The sequence below is a fragment of the Rhinolophus sinicus genome, linkage group LG06 (genome assembly GCF_036562045.2).
Source record: "Rhinolophus sinicus isolate RSC01 linkage group LG06, ASM3656204v1, whole genome shotgun sequence".
In the NCBI taxonomy this organism is placed as follows: Eukaryota; Metazoa; Chordata; class Mammalia; order Chiroptera; family Rhinolophidae; genus Rhinolophus; species Rhinolophus sinicus.
In genome coordinates this window covers 17072857-17091071 of record NC_133756.1, presented here as the reverse complement: position 1 = coordinate 17091071, position 18215 = coordinate 17072857, and the positions used below count along the sequence as shown (strand labels likewise).

The following is an 18215-nucleotide window of genomic DNA, read 5'->3' as shown; positions in this document are numbered from 1 at the left end:
ATTTATTACTTTATTACTGCTATGAGGTAGATATTGTTTTATCTGCATTTTTTAATTGGGGAAAATAAGTCCAGAGACTCATCCAGCTAGTAGGTAGCAAAGCCTGTATTCAACCTAAGTAATCTGTTTCTAAGTCATTGTGCTTAACCATTATGGCTGCTGCCTTGAACCTTGGAAAATAAGGCTGTTGGAAAGATGAGAGACACAAAAAATTTTTAGTGGCCCCGACTCAAAAAGTAGTTTATGGAAATGGTAAATTTTGGTGTGTGTATTTATCATTTTTCAAATAGATGGGAAAAAAATCTAGATGGTGCATAGATAACATGGTACCTAATAAATGACTATTAGTACCATGGTCTATAATTTAATATGTGGTTGTGCTGAGACCTAGCTGCTCAAGTCACTTGTAAATCAAACTCTGATTTTTATTTCTCAATGAACTCTGTCCCCCCCAAAACGGACTACAATCAAGCTTGAAAAATAGTTCAGTTAGCGGAACTGAACTTCTTTTGTTCAAAAGTATATCTTAGCTAATAAGGTAAAATGTTGCTAATCTTATGCAAATTGAATTTGTATAGGTGATTTCAAATATACTAGGCAAATAGTTAAAAGAATTCTCATAATTATTTTCCTTTTCTAAAGCAAATAGCCTTTACTTGATCTGTTGGGGCAAATTATTTTTCGTTTTTCAGACAAAACAGGTCAATCATTCTCATTTTAAGAAACAGTAGAGGCTGTACTATGGTGCCAGGTTCAGTGGGCTAGGGGCTAGGAATACCTAGATGACCATAAAACATTCCTGCCACCAAAGAACTTACTAGTAGTTCAACAAATATGTGCAAAAATAACAACATAGAAAGCTGTCTTTCTTTAAGGAGTTGGTTTTTAACCTACTCATTAAATTTACCTTCCTTATGATACTACTACTTTGCCTTATATGAACCACCAGGATAAAGTTTTAGTACATTTTGAGAGCAGTAGTAGGTCTATTTGTGTGGATTGTTTTGTTTTTAAAAAAATCGAATTCATTTAAGTTTGGCTATACTTTGAATTTAGATTGCAAACTTGTTTCTGCTGATTATAGGTTTAAATTTCATTATAGGAAAAATTTTCTGAATCATTGCTATCCTGGAAGTTTATAAGTATGTCGAATATTTGGTTTGGGAGCTCTTTAGGTAGTTAATTAAAAGGTAGAGCTAATCCAGTGTTCCTGCTATGTGTTTATGAATTATTAGGTTTATTTTTTAATTACCCTGTTTCCCCGGAAATAAGACCTAGCCGGACCATCAGCTCTAATGCATCTTGTGGAGCAAAAGTTAATGTAAGACCTGGTCTTATATTATGCTATATAAGACTCGGTTTCATAGTAAAATAAGACCGGGTCTTGTATTAATTTTTGCTCCACAAGACACATTAGAGCTGATGGTCCAGCTAGGTCTTATTTTTGGGAAAACACGGTAGTCTTACCAAGTATTATGGGAATGGTAGTGGGAAGCGTTTATTGTGGGCTTCATAAGCTAGAGGCTGTAATAGAATGCAATATATATAATCTCATTTCTTAAAACACTTTAAAATATTAGATATTAACTCTTCTATAAGTGAGTATACAGAAATTCCAAGAAGTTAAGTAATTTGCATAACATAAGGAGAGATGGGGATTTGGGCAGCTTTATCTGATTCCAAAGTGCTGTTGCCACCACATCAAGTAGAAAAATAGTATGTTATGGTAATTAAGGGCACCAACTTCATAGCTTGGGTTTGAATCTCAGCATTGCCACTTACAGCTTTATGACCTTTGGGGAGGTGTAGGTGAGGTTTCTGTACCTGTTTCTTCCTCTGTTAAATGGGGACAATAGTATCTTCTTATAGGTTTATTGTAGTTAATAAGTGAAATATTTGTAGAGTTCTTAAAACACTGCCTGACAATAACAAACACTTCATAGTTGGTAAATAAATTATATTAAATTTCTTTAATAACCATCTTATCGAGTGAAATTTAGTGAAATCTGAACAGATAGTTGCAAGTGGAGTTTTTTTGTTTTGTTTTTCTTTCTTAGATATTACATTTCTGTTGAGTTTTCTGGTTTCTTGGAATCAGAATCCAGGTCCCACATACTAATTGACTTATGTTCTTTCAAGTCTCTTAATTTGTATGTTTTTTCTGGGTTTTTTTCCCTTACACTTTGTTGAAGAAACCAGGTCATGTGTCATGCAGAGTTTCCCACATTTTAGATTTTCCTGATTTCCTGTTAATTGGTAGTTGGATATAGAGGCTTGGATTGAGTTTTGATTGCGGGTGAGGGAGGAGTGCGTAGAAGACTAAACTTCATAGGTAATTCTGTGCGTTTGGGTTGTTTTTTTGGTTCAGTGGTTCTCATCTGTATCTTTTTCTTGCAGTTTCTCAATTGAACAGCATAGAGTTATTGTATGAGTTGTTTGCCCTCCTTTCGTATGCTTGGAAAATGGAGATTTGGTTTGCTCCCAGGCCCCATTTAATATTAACTTTTCAGGTAGTTTGTTTTCTATCCTTTTTTCTTTTTAGTATATCTTTATTGTGTTATAAAATTGAGCTAAGTATGCTGGGTTTGCAGTGTTTTTGTCTTCTGGTTTTGGTTACTAGTAAATAGTTTTTTCAGCCTATTTGGTCTGAAATTTTCTCTTGTCAAAACTGCATTTTCCCCCTATTGTTTATCCTCCCTGCCCCCTACTGTTAAAAACATTTTATTCTTAACATTTACTGTGTATTCACTTTGGGCAGCACTTCTTCCCACCCCCACTACCCCCAGAGGAAAACATCCTGGCATTATTCTTAACACTTGATATATATTCAGTCATTTAATCATCAACTTTCTAACAGTCTCCAAGTTACAGATAAGGATTTGAAGCAAAAAGGTGAAGTGACTTGCCCAAAGTAACAGTAAATGGCAGAGCCAACTAGATCTAGCGTCTGTTCTAACTTAAAAGTAATGTTTGGATGAGAAGCAAAGTTCTTGAGATTTTTAGAAATGCTTGTAAGTAAAATGAACTTGAAGTAAAAATGTATGTCTTGTGATACAGTAGTCACTATTAAATCTTAATTATAAAAACTAGTTTTTTAAATGTGACAAATAGCCTGTTTACTTATATTCATAGGGAATTGGGGTCTTTTCAGGTCATTGTAACTGTCAATATTTGATAAAAGTTATCACTACTGAATACATAACTTGTTTGTAGTGTGGTTGATATAGTGACTTTTGGAGCAAATGCTTTAAAAACATTTTTCCTCGTTCTGAAACCTTAGTTTCAGATATTTGTATAAAACTAATTCATTTAGTTATCTGAGTCTTACAGCCAGAATTTAATCTGTCAGATTGCATTAGATAATGTACTTATGTATCATACTTCTCTTATTTGGAACTGTTGATTTCAGTAAATTCCATTTCTATTAGTGAGATAGTGAGTGTTTAAGCATGGTTGCTGCAAGTATTTGTGACCTTTGACAAAACATTGGAATGGACATTAACCTGAGAAAGGTTACATATATTAGTCTTTAAAAATTTTATACTTTGTGAAATTACTTTCAGGAAATGTTTTCTGGAGCTGTGAAGCAGAAGAAGGTACAATGATTAGTTTATTACTAATGAAAAAGACTGAAAGGCTTCTTGTGTTGGACATTCTGTTAATTGGGCTATTAAGTGGGCCTTTGTTGTTCCTTTTGTCTGTTTACCATTTTAACCACTTTCCTATATTGCCTTTTTTGTGACTATTAGTGGGAAAGGAAACTGGAAAGGCTGTGTGCATGTAACTGTATGCATACACACATACACATATCTTATGCTTTCTGTCCTGGACCTCTGGTAGCTATGTCGCTCAAATACACTTGACTGGGGTCCTGGATTTGGAGTGAGAAATGCAAAGAAGCAAGGACAGTTCCAAATCCATTTCATTGTCTAGTGGGGTAGTTTCCTAAGAGACTCTTCCTGTGGTGTGACCTTGGCTGGTGGTTTTGACTAAGCTTTACTTGGTTTTCCTACGTTTGCCAAGGCGAGGCGCTCTTTCATTCTCTGAACTCCCAGTATCTGATAAATTTCTTTTCTGCTTAATCTACCTAAAGATGGTTTCTTTCAGCCAAGGACCTTGATTTGTAAAATTGGCTAATATAGTTTGCTCTTTCTAGAAGATTTTGTTTGTTACTGTCTCTATTTAAGGGTCTCCTAATTCATAAAGTGAAAAATTCCCATGGATGTCTTTTTTTTTTTTTAAAGATAATCTTAGACAATAATTTTCTTTTTGGGCCAACCCCGTGGCTCAGGTGGCTGGAGTGCTGTGCTCCTAATACTGAGGTCACAGGTTTGATTCCCACGTGGGCCAGTGAGCTGCGTCCTCTACAACTAAGATTGTGAACAACAGCTCTCCCTGGAGCTGGGCTGCCGTGAGCAGCTGGGGGTTGGCGTGAGCTGCCATGGGTTGCTGTGTGCCGCCATGAGCTGCTGGCAGCCAGCTTGAGTGAAGCAGCCCACCAATGACTGGCAACTGATACCTTGGGGCAGGGAGGTGGGGGGGACGCGGGGTTCATAATACCAGCATGGGCCAGGGAGCTGTGTCCTATACAACTAGACTGGGAAACAACGGCCTAACCAGAAAGGGGGAAGGGGAGGCGGGAGAAAGGGGGGAGGGAAATTTTCCTTTTTAATCCACTCCCAGTTCTTAAAAGCAGTATTTCTCAACCTTTCAAAGTTTTTTGTGGGGAAAGGCCTGGGCACCATTAATTTGTTAAAGGTATCTACATGATTCTGTCTTTTAATAAGTCTTGTATTATTACAAAAGTAGTATATGTGCTGGGTAGAATATTAGGATATAGATATGAAAAATAAACACTCGACATTCCCATCATCTAGAAATTGCTGTTGTTAACAATTTTTGGTGCATTTTTTTCCAGATCTTTCTCTAAGTGCATATATATATATCTTAACTTTTATTTATTTTTTAAAATTCTTTTATTTATTTATTTTTATTTTTATTTTTGGGGAAGGGGAACAGGACTTTATTGGGGAACAGTGTGTACTTCCAGGACTTTTTCCGAGTCAAGTTGTTGTCCTTTCAGTCTTAGTTGTGGAGGGCGCAGCTTAGCTCTAGGTCCAGTTGCCGTTGCTAGTTGCAGGGGGTGCAGCCCACCATCCCTTGTGGGAGTCCAACCGGCAACCTTGTGGTTGAGAACCCGCGCTCCAACCAACTGAGCCATCTGTCACTGGCCCTTGTGGGAATCGAACCAGTAGCCTTCGGCATTAGGAGCACAGAGCTCCAACCGCCTGATCCATTGAGCTGGCCCCAACTTTTATTTTACTAAATGGGTCAACTTGCAGACTTGCTTTTTAGTCAATAATGCCCACTTTCCATGTGAGTAAGCATTCATTTTGTCTAATATCCAGGTGCTACTCAAATTTCCCCAGCTGGTCCAAAATATGTTCGTTACAGCTAGCTATCCAAGCTAGTATCTGATCCCAGGACCTTGTTGCATATAACACTTTAATTTCCTTATGTCACTTTAATCTAGCAAAGTCTTTATTTTTCAGTGACTTTGAGACTAGACTAGTTGTCCTGAGAATAGTTTAATATAGTTGCATTCTTATAATATCATTTAGTTTGTTTCTTTCATTTCTGTATTTTTCTCTACACTTTACAGCTAAAGCTTGATGGATTCACCTCTAAACATTTTTGGCTAGCATGCATCGTAGCTATATCTCATTTTGCATAGTATCATAAAACATAATACCTGGTTTACTTACTTTTGTAATGCTAATGTTGATATTTGGATTAATAGTCTTTCTGCCTTGGAACAATAAACTAATTTGTATAATGTTACTTTGCACTGAGTTCCCACTGCCTTATCAATCATTGGCCTAATTCTTTAAAACAGCATTGAGATATTTACATAATATAAAATTCATCCATTTTAAATGTTCGATTCAATTATTTTTTTAGTTTATTCACAGACTTGTGCAATCATTGCCACTATCTAGTTTTAGAACATTTTTGTCACTCCGAAAAGAAACCCCATAACCTTTCACCTCCCCAGCCCTATGCAACCATTAAACTACTTTCAGTCGTAGATTTGCCTATTTTGGACAATTTATATAAATAGAATTATAAAGTACGTGATCTTTTTTGTGTCTGGCTTCCTTCACTTAGTGTAATATTTTTAAGGTTTATCCATGTTGTAGTAGTATGTATCGGTATTTCATTTGTTTTTAATTGCTGTATAATCAGTTATTGGACATAACACATTCTGTTCATCCGTTCATGAGTTGATGGACATTTGGGTTGTTGTCTCTTTGCGGCTATTATGAATAATGCTGCCATGAACATTCATGTAAAAGTTATTGTGTGCATGTATGTTTACGTCTTTTTTGGATCTTTCTAGGATCCAAGTAATTACTGTGTCATATGGTAACTATGTTTAACTTTTTGAGAAACTGTTTTCCAAAGTGGCTGCACCATTATAGATTTCTATCAGCAGTTTATGATAATTTCGATTTCTCTACATCCTCAGCAACACTTGGATCTGTCTTTTTTATTATAACCATCCCAGTGAGTGTGAAATACTATCTCATTGTGGTTTTGATTGCATTTCCCTCCTGGCTAATGATGCTAAGCATCTTTTCCTGTGCATATTGATCATTTGTGTATATGTATCTTCATTGGAGAAATGTCTATTCAAATCTATTGCCCACTTTTTTATTGGTTTATTTGTCTTTTTGTTGAGATATAATAGTGTTTTATTTTACTGAGGTATAATGGACATACAACATTATATTAACTTTAGGTGTACAACATAATTACAGATTACAGTGCTACCTCGGTTTTCAAACGTCTCCATTGACGAACATTTCGGTTTACGAACACCGTAAATTTTATGGATACATGGTATCATTAGATAGTAAAATTCATGCTAAATTTGCAGTTTTAGGGGTTGATTTTAAAGGTCTGGAGCGGATCAATCCATTTTACATTTCTATGGGGAAACCAAGGTACCACTGTATTTTATATTTTATATATTGTGAAATGATCACCACAGTAAATCTAGTTAACACCATAGTATAATTTTTGTGTATGATGAGAACTTTTAAGATCTACTCTCTTAGCAACTTTCAAATATGCAGTACAGTAAAATTAACTATACTCACCATGTTGCACATTACATCCCCGTGAGTAATTTGTTTTATAACTAGAAGTTTGTACCTTTTGATCCCCTTCACCCATTTCATCCATCTCCCATCTCCTGCCTCCAGCAACCATGAATCTGTGAGTCTCTATCTGTGAGCTTGGTGTTTTTTTTCAGATTCCACAAATAAGGGAGATCATAGAGTATTTGCCTTTTTGTCTGCTTGTTTCACTTATAATCCGCTTAAAGTCCATTCATGTTGTCACAAATGGCAAGACTGTATTCTTTTTTATGGCTAAACAATACTCTATTGTATATGTATACCACATTTTCTTTACCCATTCGTCTATTAGTGGATACCTAAGTTGTTTCCATATCTTGTCTGTTGTATATAATGCTGCAGTGAACATGATCTATATAGCTTTTCAAATTAGTGTTTTTGTGTTCTTCAGATAAATACCCAGAGTGAAATTGCTGAATCATGCAGTAGTTTTAGTTTTAATTTTTTGAGGAATCGCCATACTGTTTTCCATATTGGCTGCACCAATTTACATTCCCACCAGCAGTGCACAAGGGTTCCCTTTTTCCCACATCCTCACCAACACTTGTTATTCCTTGTCTTTGAAAATAGCCATTCTAACAGGTGTAAGGTAATATCTCATTCTCATTTTATTTATTTTAGATACAAGTCCTTATGTACATGATGTGTAAATATTTTCTCTCAGTTTTTGGGTTTTCTTTTCACTTTCTTGATGGTGTCCTTTGAAAGACAACATTTTTAATATTGAGGAAGTCCGATTTATTATTCTCTAAACCTAAGGTCATGAAGATTTACTCCTATGTTTACTTTTAGCTCATATCCAGGCCTTTGATCCACCTGGAGCTAATAGGTGTTGGTTGGTTTTTTGTTTGTTTGTTTGTTTTTGCCAGTGGACATCCAGTTATCACAGCATCATTTTCTGAAAAGAAAGACCATTTTGCCCCCATTGATGTATCTTGACCTCTTGTTGAAAATCGGTTGGCCATCATTGTGTTTATTTCTGGACTCCTGATTCTGCTCCATTGATCTCTATCTATGTCTGTCCTTACATCAGTATACATTGAAGTCCTTTATACATTCCTCTTTGGTTGTATAGCCTGTGTCTTTCATCCTGAATTTGGTGTTGATAATTTTTTTGCATTTTTAAATAATTTTGTTTTATGTGAACATATCCCAAAACTATTTATTCATTTTTAAATTACATAGTTTTTTATTTTTACTTTTTTATTCTTTATGAGAGTCTCCTCTATTTTGCTTATGTGTATCTCTAACATAATTTCCTCCTGTGGAGTATTGGGCAGATATCCCACAATTTAGTCATTCTTGTATTGGGGGACATTTAGGTAATTTAGTTTTTTTGTCTACTGTGTATAATCCTGTAGCAGACATTCTTATATGTTTTGTCTTGTCTTGTTTTCATGTATGATTAAGATTGCTGGGTCATAGAGGTTTGACGACTTCAACTTTATATTTGCCAAGCTGTTTTCTAAAGTGGTTGTATGGGTTTACACTCCCACCAGCAGTATATGAGAATTCCTTGTTGCTTTTACATTGTTATCACTACTTGATAGTTTCAGAATTTGTTTTTGCTAGTTTGGCAGATGTGAAATAGAATCTCATGATTTGACTCCAGTTTTAAAAGTGTGAATTTGTGAGTGATTCAAGGTAATGTTTTCTGTAGTGCTTTACGTTATTTCAGAGTACTTGCGTATCATAGTCATGTCTAATGGGCAGGGTAATATGTTAAATATCCAGTTATGCTTTCTGACAGAAATTACTTTGTTGTCATTGCATTTGTACTAGAAATAATTTTTGTTGTTTATTAGACCCCATCATAAAATAGCAGGCTTCACTTGTCAATATTAATAACCATGGATTTAAGTATTTTCTTAAGTGTCTTATGTCCCCTTCTGGTTTATTCCCGCTCAAATTTCATGTCCTTTAAGAATTCTTAGATAGGAAATAAACAAGTGGGACTACGTCACACTAAAAAGTGTTTTCACAGCAAGGGAAACCATCAACAAAACAAAAAGACATCCTACTGAATGGGAGAAGATATTTGTCAATGATATATCTAATAAGGGGTTAATATCCAAATTTTATTTAAAAAAAAAAAAAAAGGCTTATACAACTCAACACCAAAAAAACAAACAATCCAATTTAAAAATGGGCAGAGGGACTGAACAGACATTTCCCCAAAGAGGGCATACAGATGGCCAATAGACATACGAAAAGATGCTCAGGGTTACTAATCATCAGAGAAATGCAAATTAAAACCATACTGAGTTACCACCTCACTCCTGTCAATAGCTATCATCAACAAACAATAAATGTTGGCAAGAATGTGGAGAAAAGGAAACCCTGGTGCACTGTTGGTGTGATTGCAAATTGGTGCAGCTACTATGGAAAACAGTATGGAGGTTGCTCAAAAATTTAAAAATAGGACTACCTTATGACCCAGCAATTCCACTCCTGGATATTTATCCAAAGAAATCCAAAACACTAATTTGAAAAAATATATGCACCCCTATGTTCACAGCAGTGCTATTCACAATAGCCAAAATATGGAAACAACTGAAATGCCCATCAATAGACGATTGGATAAAGAAACTGTGGTACATTTGTACAATGGAGTATCACTCTGCCATAAAAAAGAATGAAATCTTACTATTTGCAACAGCATGGATGAACCTAGAGGATATTATGCTACGTGAAGTAAGTCAGACTGAGAAAGACATATAGCATATGACCTCATACGGAATCTGAAGAATAAACGAACAAACAAAAGAGATAGACTCATAAATACAGAGAACAAAATGATGGTCGCTAGATGGGAGGGGAGTTGAGGGGATAGGTGAGAAAGGTGAAGGGATTAGGAAGTACCAATTCATTGTCACAAAATAGTCATGGGGGTGTGAAATACAGTATGGAGAATATAGTCAGTAATGTAAAAATCAGATGGGTATTAGCTTGTTAGGGGAATCAGTTCATAAATTATATCAATGCCTAACTACTTTGCTATATACCTGAAACTAATATAATATTGAATGTCAACTATAATTAAAAGTATATATATATAGGGCTGGCCTAGTGGCTCAGGAGGTTGGAGCTCTGTGCTCCTAACTCCGAAGGCTGCCGTTTCGATTCCCACATGGGCCAGTGGGCTCTCAACCACAAGGTTGCCGGTTCAACTCCTCGAGTCCCGCAAGGGATGGTGGGCTGTGCCCCCTACAACTAAGTTTGAACACGGCACCTTGAGCTGAGCTGCCGCTGAGCTCCCGGATGGCTCAGTTGGTTGGAGCGCGTCCTATCAACCACAAGATTGCCGGTTCGACTCCCACAACGGATGGTGGGCTGTGCCCCCTGCAACTAGCAACAGCAACTGGACCTGGAGCTGAGCTGCGCCCTCAACAACTAAGACTGAAAGGACAACTTGAAGCTGAACGGCACCCTCCACAACTAGGATCGAAAGGACAACAACTTGACTTGGAAAAAAGTCCTGTTCCCCTTCCCCAATAAAATCTTCAAAAAAAAAAGTATATACATACATACATATATATATATATTCATGGGATGTAAAGTACAGCATAGGGAATATATATAGTCAGTGGTATTGGAATAGCTATGTACGGTGTCAGATGGTAGTAGATGGGTAGTTGAGGTTATAATTTTGTGAGGTGTGTAAATGTCTAATCATTATGTTGTATTTGTACACCTGAAACTAGTAAAAAGTAATCTATGGTCAGAAAAGGAATTCTTAGGAATTTGTCCTCTGAAATTAAATACTAAGGTAGAAAAATGGGCTCTTTTCCTTTGCTGAAGTATCAGTGATTAAAAAGCTAAGCAAGGGACCTGTAACCCTGGCATTCTCCTTATTGAGGACTTAGGAGGGAAACTGAGGTACAGACAGGAAATGAGTATAGACTACTTACTGTACGTTACTCAGTCCTTTAGAGGAAGTGGAAGTGGTAGACATTTAACCATAGTTTTCAAATCATGAGATTTGGAAAGGAAATATTAGGGCCAGTGAATATCTGAAGATACTCAGGAGTTAACCGTCTTGGGCTCTGCAGTTTAAGGAATAAGAAATGTTCAAGGAGAGCTCTTAAGAACAGTAAGATAAAGGAGATACTAATTGGTGGAATTGTCAATATTTCTTTAAAAAAAATTATTTAACGGGCACTCTGTGTGTACCAAGAGATTATCTCGATTGCTGTTAATCCCTACAAGTGTGCCCCAATTGTAGGGAAGATAAATATGTAAACAAGGAAAAGTAATGCATTGTGATGAATGCTTGACATGTGTATGATATAATGCTTTGTGAAGCCGGAATTTAACCCACTTAGAAAGTGATAACTGAAGACTTGAAAATGAATGAGATGGTGAAGAGATTCCAGAGAAACAAGAAAAGTGTTGCATCAAAGCTTTTTAAGTAATCGTTGTATTTACAGAACAAAACAAAAAGAGAAGTAATCACAGGGTAGGGAGAAGACAAGCTATCTTAATGCAGTGGTTACCACTCATGCTGCTCTCTGACAGACTTCCCCAGCCCTTTGTGAATATTATGAATGTAAGGATGATGATTTTTATTTCTTTTTTTAAATATGAGTTGTACTTTTTCTAATTTTCTACATATCCAAATAAAATTGACAACTTGTATCGTTGAAACATTTTGAGCTTTTATGGCTTGATGCAGTCCAAACCTGAAAACTGCTGGTCTAATGTAATGTCATGGAAACCAGAAGGGATTTTAAGGTGGGATTGGCCCAGGAACATGTAAGCAGTGTAAATAAGCCACTGAGGATGGGGATTCACAAGTTACTGACTGTTGAAAGTGTGTTGGTCAGGGTTCTTCGCAGTAGAGAACAGAAATATTTGTTTAAAAGCAAGGTTATGTGTGTTTCTTCAACCACAATCAGCCTCATGGGTGATGAACAGAGTAAGGAAGAGTTGGATTTTACTGGGATTGGAGTTTTGGGAATTGGGTACAGGTCGTAGAGAGAAAAGCGAGAGAGGTGAGGGAGTCATAGTGATGGACTAGGTAATTTAAACTACAGAACTTGCTGACTGGTCTCTTTTTAAATTCATGATAATTTACAAGTGTGGGCCCTTACTGTGCTGGGAAACTGTACTAAGTTCATTTAGTGTCCAGTTCTCATTTCATACCCTAACTCTCCTTAGACCCTAGCTCCCTCCTTTCCCCCGCCCGCTCATCCTTACTCTTAGCTGAAGACCTTGTTTTCTACTTCATTAAGATAGAAGCGCTTAATTAGGATAGACATTCTAAGCTCTCATTTGTAGTAGTACCCAGGTATTCTGTCTTCTCTACTATTACTGTAAATGAAGTATGTACAAACTTATTGAAGGCCAACCTCTGCTCATGTATCAGATCCCAATCTACTGAAGAAAATTGTTTCAGCAGTTTTCGGCATCATTACATCAGGTTCTTCTTTACTAGGTCATTCCCATCAGCGTACCAAAAAAAACTTCTTTTGACCACATATCTCCTCCTAGCCACTACCCCATTTCTCTGTTCTATAGTACTCAAAGGAGCTGTCCACACTTGAAGTCTACAATCCCTTTTCTTTAGAATCCACCCAAATCAGGCTTTCACCACTGCTCCTATTCAACATGGTCACTGATAACTTCCATGTTGCTAAATCTTGTGGACAGTTCTCAGTCTTCCATCTCATTAAATAGCATTTGATATGGCTGGTCACTCCTATTTTCTTAAAATACACTTCTATTTAGCTTCTGGGTCCCATATTCTCCTGGTTTTCTTAGTGTTCCCATTATTTTGTTATAATATGCCAAAACAATGTGGGTTAAAAATTAGACAATGCATAGTTTTTGGATTGTCCCATAGGTTATTTTTTAAAAGGCTGTCTTAGAGCCAAAACCTCAATGGTGTTACAGGGGTAACTTGAGTTATTGTATATATGTGAGGGGAAAGTAATTTGCTGTGGATTGAGGAATAAATGAGGGTGTGGCAAAATGAAGACACTAAGAGTATACTCCTCTCTATGGAAGATTTGTTAAGGCTAAAGGGAAATGAATGTAAATGCCTAGAGGGAAATACAGACTCCAGGAAAGAGTTTTGTTTAAAGTTGGAGGAGAATTGGGTGTGGTTTTTTTGTTAGTTGAGTGAAACCAGTGTAGATAGAGGTTGTATTTACTAGAAGTAGATGGTGACACCACTAGACTGTGGAGAAAATAAGATTGAGATCAGGAACAAGGTAAAGTGGTAAAGGGAGCCTAAGGTAGAGAAAATTGGCAGGGACATCCTCTTCTAGCAGTATAAGCTTAATTATAAGATATAAAATTAGATCATGTTGTGAAGTACCTCATAGATTCCTGGGGCATGTATGAAGTGTCTGATAAGTCATCGGTTTTGAAAAGGTAAAATACTGTTTGACAAATGTTGATGAGTGAGTGGTTGGATCAAGTATTCAAATACAGGTAATTCTGATGTGTATGTTGCAGGGAGAGGACAAAAGCACTTAGATAAAACCTGAAAAAGAATGGATGATGTAGAGCATTGTTTATATTTAATATTGACTCTTTCTATTGACATAACAACTGCATTATTACAATATTTTAATTGTGGCAATATTATACATAAGATTTACCATTGTAACCTTTTCAAGTGTACACTTTGGTGGCATTAAGTATATTCAAAATGTTTTGCAACTATCTCCACTGTCTAGTTCCAAAACGTTTTCATGTCCCAGATATAACCTTCGTATACGTTAAGCAGTGACACTCTCTTCCCGCCAGCCCCTGGTAATCACTAATCAGTTTTCTGTCTGTGGATTGGGTATTTCATGTAAATGGAATCATACAGTAATATATGTTGTTTGTGTATCTGGCTACTTTCACTTAGCATAACGTTTTCAAGGTTCATCCATGCAGTAGCGTGTGTCAGTACTTCAGGCCTTTTTATAGCTGAATAATATTCTATTGTAAGGATATACCACATTTTGTTTATTCATCTGTTGGTGGACATATGAGTTGTTTTACTTTGTGGCTATTATGAATAAAGCTGTTATGAACATTAACTTACATGTTTTTGTGTGGACATATGTGTTCGTTTCTCTTGGATATATACCTAGGAGTGGAAATGTTAGGTCATGTGGTAATTCTATATTTAACTTTGAGGAACCACCAACTGTTTTCCATAGCAGCTGCACCATTTTATATTTCTACCAACAGTGTTTGAGGGTTTCAATTTCTCTACATCCTTGCTTTATTATAATTTATAAAAATTAATTCATTAAACCTTTGAATCCTTACCACATACAAAGTACCATGTGAGTTTCAAAGATGAGCAAGGCAGGAATCTAGAAGCAAAAAGGTTTTGTTTTGGCCTGCTGGGAGTTAAGATCAACATTTGTAACTATCTTAGAAGGAGCAAGTGTTAAGTGCACTAGAAGGCACAATTAAAGTTCTTTAAGGATTTCAGAGGGGGAGATTACTTGTGAGGAAAGGCTTATTTGTTGACTGTCAGACCGAGGAATTTATTTTTTATTAAGATTTATTTCCCCCAGTTAAGCCGTTGTTTCTCAGCCTGTGGTAGCCCAGCTCCAGGGAGAGCTATTGTTCATGATCTTAGCTGTAGAGGGCGCAGCTCACTGGCCCATGTGGGAATAGAACCAGCGACCTCGGCGTGAGGTTGTTAGGAGCACGGCGCTAAAACCACCTGAGCTACCAGAGTGGACCCAGACCGAGGAATTTAAATTCTATTCTGTAGTTGGTAGGAAGCCAGAAAATTTCTGAGCAGGGTAGTGATATAATTTGAGCATGAGTTTAGGAAGAGTGATCTGGCAGGCAAGAGTAGAGGCTGAAACTGAAGGTGGAAGAGACTAGTATAGTGCCTATGAAACCAGTTTTTTTAAAATTGGGAGTAATTGGAACCTGGAATGACAAATAGAAATAGAAATTAAGGAATGGAATACACAAGACTTGGAAACTCTTACATCTTTGTAGTCTCCCTAGATCTCATCTCCTCCTGACTTGAAACATCATCTACAATATACTGACAGTTCTCAGAATTCTGTCTTCAGAACAGACCTCCCTGAGCTCCAGACCACATAGTTGACATCTCATATTTATACTATTTTTATCTTGATTTTTTTCACTCTAGTCTAGTCTTACACAATGTTTTTAAAATGTTCTAAGGATTTTAAGTGATGTATTTTTCCTCCTCAGAATTTCTCAGTGGTTAAGCAAAAGTCCCTTCAATTAGTCTCTATAAAAATGGTCAAAGTCTCAAAAGGCAGCACCAAAGAACTTTACAAAATTTTGTAAAATAAGTAAAATTTTGTAGAGCAAAGTAATTTCATTACAAAAACGTTTGTCTAATAGAGAAGGTAAAACAAAATGCCAATAGTTCCACCATCCTAATAAAACCTTTATAGGCATTTTGTCACTTGTCCCTTTAGTCCTTTGCTTCCAGAACAGGAATTTCTTTTATCTGTCCTCTTGTTTTTTTGTTTGTTTGTTTGTTTTTCTACTAAATACTCTCCCATTTGTTGGTCATCTCCTCCTGGAACTCTGCTAAAGAAATTTGGGATCGAGTATTGACTGAAAAGATGGCGTGTATGAATCAGAAGACTGGACTGTGCCTCGTGGGTTTTGAAGGGGGAACTGTTTACAGTTAAAATTGAGGCATTTTCCTTCGTGTCTTAACAGTTTCATAACCTAATGGGTGGTGGTGATTCATCTCCCTGCCTTGAATTTCAGGTTTTCTGTGTTTAAACCAGAATTTTTAAGACTGAAAGAATGCAGCAAACAATTAATTGTCTTTTCCGTAAGGAAGCTTGATTTGATTGGTATTTTTTCACAAGACCCTATCACAGGAATATTATCATACCTTTATTACTGGGGATTGCAGGTGTAGACCCATATAAAAACAACTCTGAATTATACTGAAGGGAACAGTAACCAGTCAGCATTTACTCCCTGTATAAGTGAATTATATGATGGTCATCTACCTAGTTGCACAAGCTAGAAACCAGAGTATGAGCCTATGTTTCTTTCTTATCCTCTAATATCCCAATAGTTGTGAAGTTGTTTATTTTAATTCTTCCTAAATATTTTGTGAATTGGCTTCTTTTAATTTATTTATAATAAAAGCTAGTCTTCTCCCAGAGTGTGTCTTGCTATTCCTGATTTTTAAAATATTGAGACTGGACTACAGAACCAATATTGGAATTATATTTGAACTAGCTGTTCTTTGTGCAGACTGGCCCCAAACTCCAGGCCTGTGCCAAAGTGCTAGCCAACCCTGTCCCAGCTCACTAATGAGGCACCTCTTTGCTGCCCAAGTGAGCAAATGAAAGGGAGAAACTCAGTTTTTCTTCTTCACCTGGAACCCTTTTGGAGGGGATAGTTTTCTGATTTAAGTGTCTATTGTATGTATAATATAATAATATGTACAGGTCTATCCAAGTTTTCTATTACTGTGCCAGTTTTGCCATTTCATAGAAATTTATCTAGTTTAAGATTTTCACATTTATTGGCATGTAATTGCTCATAACATTTTGCTTGTAATAGTTTTTAACTGTTATGTTTGTTTCCTCGTTTTCACACTGTCTTCTTTATTTGTATCTTTTTTTCCCAAGCAGTTTACCAAAATTTATCTCATTAATATTTTTCAAAAGAATTACAATTTTTAAATCATCTCTATTTTTTCTGACCTTTTTTTGCTTCTCTGTTTTAGGTTTGCTTTATTGCTCTTTTCCCGTCATCTTGATTAAAATGCTTAGGTCAGTTTGTTTTTTAAGCCTTCTTGTTTTAAATGTTTTTAAAGCTTATTTTTATTATGTGCTCTACCTGTAATATTGCAAATTTATTCAGTGTTGTTTTTTTTGTCATTCTATTTAAGTATTTTGAAATTTTCTTATCATTGCCTCCTTTCTTGCACAGTAAGAAACCAGGCTCCCATTCTTCCTTAATGTATTTTACTTTTTGATCAGTTCCCAGTATCTAACCAACTTCCAGTTACCACCTGCTCACTTGAATGGGTTCCTTCTTCACCACACCCAGGTTGCTACACCTGTGCAAGGCACCTTGCTGCTTGGAAGCCCTTAGGCTGTTTGGCTTTGTTCCTCTGCCAGGATGTCCTCCTCATTCCACTCTGCACTGACTGTCCTCCTACTGGGACACTCACCTTACATTGCCTAATGGGCTGTGACATCCTGCACTGGACTAATGCCATACACACATTTCCCTATCCTCCACCCCACATGGACATCCTTCGCTGCTGATCAGGCCCCAGCACTCTGCTCTGTGCCTCTGCAGCTGCTACCCATAGAACCTTATCTTGCTTGGCCCCACCTAATGGCTTTGGACAGGATTTCTTCAGGAAGGGGACGGAGAGTAGGAACTGCAAGAGAAAGGCATTTTCTAATTTTAATACAATATGATTAGAGAACATAGAATATTCTTTGAAACTAATTGAAGCTTCTTATATCTAGTAGAAGGTCAATATTTATGACTTCTGTTTTTGCTGAAGGAATATGTATACTCTGAGTGATTGATATGTATGTGTATATACATATATATGTATTTCAACTAATTACATGAGTTAAATCTTTTACCCAACTTCTTATATGTTTGTTCTATTAATACTTTTTAAGTATTATAGGTATATGAAAAAAAGGTGTAGAGAACAAGTGAATAGTCACATGCACATTACTCAAGAAATAATGCATTGTAGATACAGTTGAAGTCCCCTGGGACCTCTTTTCGATTCCTTCCCCTTTATTTCCCCACAGAGATATTTACTATCCTGAATGTGGTATTTTTATTCCCATGATCTTAAAACAGTAGAGCAAGGCTGCCAATTGATTATAAGACTAATATCCTCCAAACTAGAATTTATCAGCATAGATCAGACTTGCCCACAGATGCAAACGTTCTTTTATATCAGAAAACTTTCTAGCCCCTGGAAGAATGTTGAGAATTTGCCAAAGAAATATTTGTGTCATCTCTTATTGCATATCTGAAGTCAGAACATAAGAGCTTAAGACT

The 18215-nt window shown here is 36.4% G+C and overlaps 1 protein-coding gene across 11 annotated transcripts in view; it reads left to right on the top strand.

Annotated features, from left to right (window-relative positions):
- The window catches only part of GPBP1L1 (GC-rich promoter binding protein 1 like 1), a 54256-nt gene that overhangs the window by 3943 nt on the left and 32098 nt on the right, over positions 1–18215 (top strand). For 4 of the 11 annotated variants that reach the window (XM_074334644.1, XM_074334645.1, XM_074334649.1 and 1 more), the window contains one exon: positions 16903–16948. The exons of the other annotated variants lie outside the window; for them this stretch is intronic. The gene's annotated coding sequence lies outside the window, so the exon portion shown is untranslated. The remainder of the gene's footprint in view (positions 1–16902; positions 16949–18215) is intronic. 11 annotated transcript variants of the gene reach the window in all.